Raw genomic sequence first — 3,624 nt, forward strand, 5'->3', positions numbered from 1 at the left:
GCTTACAAAAACATAATTTTAATAATCATTACCTTATATAAACATTATCTGAAAGTAATTACAAGCAACTATCCAATAGATCTACAGACTTTTCCAATTAATATATGGTATTTACTGTATATAAATAGTATTTGACAGTAATTACAAGCAACTATCCAATATATCCATCTGACACTCTTCTCCAGAGGGATATTTTTTGTAGCTCCCTCAATTTGTTTTGTGCATTGCATTGTGGGAGAATATTATCCATCAATAGCACATACAAAAATAAATCAAAAGTCAATTTTGTCACTTTTCCATTATGAACACACTAAACATTTAAACCTGCTATATACTGAATGAGTGATCCAACTGTGGTGAATGATGAATGAGCACAATACGCTGAATGAAACTTAATGACTCTTTTGTCCACTCTACTGCTGTGTTTTTTAGATATATATTGTATAATCTGAATATATGTTAATATTTCTATCTCCAGTGGATTGGAAATGTGTTTTACTTCTTCAGGGGAAATGTCAATCAAAGACAGTCTATACAGGCCCACACACTGCTAAGTAGAGGTCTAATTAAGCAAAATAGGCAAAAACATCTATGTGGGTCTATCATTAGGGGCCTTTAAACTGGGAGAAGCAGAAAAATTTAAAAATATATTGTTATGACCAGGCCTAAGAGAAACCGTGGCGCAACATGAAAATGACACTCCCTCTCCCCAGCTGCCACCCCCCCCCCCCCCAAAAAAAAAGCAACAAGGGATTTTGCAGCCTTTAAATGTTTATTTCATAGTTCTGGTTTCAGGGTGAGTTAACAGCAAAACAACAAACAAAAGGGAACTAAAACTAATCAACCTAAAATTACCTATTTAAACATAAAGAAACAAAAATACAAATCACTGACATAACTCCTAACTAAACAGAAACAGGAGGAAAGATATAAAAAAAAATGCCATCCACCCCTACAGAAACTGGGCTGTGAAATATATTAACAAAGTTATTTACAATGCTGTACACAGTGGGTCAGAGAAGCAGAACAACAACAGCAACAACAATAACAATAGATACATGACTAGCAACAGAAGGAACAGCAGGGGAAGGACATCCCCATGTCAGTGCAGTCCATGGGGTTTCCTGTAGATGAGAAAGCACAAAGAACTCCGGGGAAGAAGTCAAGTTAGTAACATGCATTAATGGTAAATGAATACATACAGATGGAGAGGAGGAGAGAGGAGCTCAGTGCATCAATGGAAGTCTCCTGGCAGTCTAGGCCTATAGCAGCATAACTAAGGGCTGGTCCAAGGCGAGCTTGTTCGGCCCTAACTATAAGCTTTATCAAAAAGGAAAGTTTTAAGCCTACTTTTAGAGAGGGTAGAGAGGGTGTCTGCGCCCCCGAACCGAATCTGGAAGATGGTTCCACAAGAGAGGAGCCTGATAGTTGAAGGCTCTGCCTCCCATTCTACTTTTGGAGACTGTAGGAACCACCAGTAAGCCTGCATTCTGGGAGCGCAGTTTCCTAGTGGGGTAATAGGGTACTATGAGCTCTCAATAATTACAGAGATCAATGGCATAAAACCAACAGCAAGCATGCCAAAAGTAGTTACAAAAAATGACCAGCAGGTGTCACACTGAGTGAACCTCCTCATCAATAGGTTTGTACACTCAATGTCTCAAAAAATAAATAGAAATGTGGATATATTCACAGCTAGACAAAAAACAGGCATCTATAGATAGGCATTTATGCAGTGACTAATCTACACAGACAGTGACCATCATATGAAGCATCAACTATTGTGCAGTAAATCAGTTTGGGACATCTCATCCAGGTAGCATCAGTTAGAATCAAGCTTTCACTAGACAGTGGCCTCCATCAGCTGTGATCATGTGGAGCCACTTGATAACTGGAAAAACACACTCAATGTAATTCTGCAGACCGGTTAGAGACTCATCCTACCTGATAGGAAAGGACTGCTTCACGGCTATTATGGAGATAGGACGAATAATTTCCGCCCACTAATAACTTTGTCGATATACATTTGAATATTGTATTGAGATAGACTTGAAAAAGTCCAAACCTATCCTTGAATCTATTTAAATTTTGAGAATGCTACAGGAGGCGTTCAAGTTCGTCTCCCATACAATATGTTATGTCAACACTGTACTGATAGATATTGACATTTCTGTGAGTGTACGGAGAAGTTACACTGCTGGTCTTGAAGAACTCAGAAACCCCTCGCGCTGATACACCGGAAGACTACGAAGGGCCAGAGTGCATCTCATTTTCATGAACATTTTGTTCTAGACTGAAAATGAAAAAGTAATAATCATTACACAAATAATTATACATCGCACAAACATCAAGCACAAAACAGTGAAACAGTTTGACTAATGTAATTTCCAAAAAATAATATAATTAAAATGGTTCTATTTTTTTTTTTTTAAACAACCATCGTTGCCCAAGCCAGTGTTTGAGAATTATATATATAAAAATGTTTGTGGTCATGTTTCCAGACTTTACAAACTTGCCAGGGTTGTAAAATACTGACTTGCTTTGGCATCTGAATAGTCTAAAAATGCATGGATCTATCCCTCGAACTGGACTTCTTGTATCATATTTCATCATCTCACTGCTACCTGAAGCAACATGCCAACACTAATACAGACCATTTTTGGTCTGAGCAGGGTTCAGACAGATATTCAGTCTGGTAATAGCTCAGTACATAAAAAGCACTGAGTCTACATATTCTTGAATAATTCAATACAGATATACTACTCCTGATGCAGAGAAAATCAAATTTAAAACATACCTCTGATTGCTGTGCAAGGGGCAATGTCACTCAGTCAATTTGATCCTGTGGGAACAGATTTATCGTTACAGTCCTAATTGCTAATTATTCAGATATACAGTTAACAAGGACTTCACAATGAAATGCTTAAGTGACTTTTTAAATACAAAATGTAAATATTTATCTGACTTACCAATACAATAGCCACTTTCTAGTGAGTGAGTGATTTAGTCCTAGATGTGCACAAAACACATGAATATGAACTTTTGATTAGTTTACAAAATAACAGTCGAGTAAAAACTTCAAATGTAATATGGGCAGGGTTTGAAGTGGAGCTACAATGTTAAATTGATAAAGTTGATCAATAGAAAATTAATCAGCAATAATATCTTAATTTTATATAATTGTTTCACATGAAAAAATGCCAAAAATGTGTTGGTTCCTGCTTCTCATATATGTGGATTTGCTGCTTTTCTTTATGTTACATCACTGTGAATTGAATATCTTGGGATTTGGGACTGTTGGTCAGACGAAACAAGACATTTGAAGAATTTCCCTTGGGCTTCTGCAAATGACACTAAAATTGGTGTATTTTCTTACTTTGACAGTTTATAGACAACACAATTGATTGATGAGTCAAGAAATAATCGCTGGAATAATTCAAGCAATACCAACAGTATTTCAGCATACATCATACCGAGATTTCTTTGAAGCTCAAGGAACCTCAGCATGCATGTTTCACTTGAGCCTACGAGGAAAGATAAATGACACCGGATGTTAACTTAAAATATATGAAGGACTTAGCATACAAACATACAGTATGTTCAATAGTAAAACAGTTCAGTATT

General features: G+C 36.6%; 1 long non-coding RNA gene across 1 annotated transcript; it reads right to left on the reverse strand.

The window, feature by feature from the left end:
* Positions 1-1,461: 1,461 nt before the first annotated feature.
* LOC122996690 lies at positions 1,462-3,170 on the reverse strand. Its single transcript, XR_006407062.1, has 3 exons — positions 2,970-3,170; positions 2,798-2,842; positions 1,462-2,293 (listed from the first exon to the last, which is right to left on the reverse strand). It is a non-coding gene; the product is annotated as an uncharacterized LOC122996690 (long non-coding RNA).
* Between the last annotated feature and the right edge of the window lie 454 nt (positions 3,171-3,624).

The sequence above is a fragment of the Thunnus albacares genome, chromosome 14 (assembly GCF_914725855.1).
Source record: "Thunnus albacares chromosome 14, fThuAlb1.1, whole genome shotgun sequence".
NCBI classification, from domain to species: Eukaryota; Metazoa; Chordata; class Actinopteri; order Scombriformes; family Scombridae; genus Thunnus; species Thunnus albacares.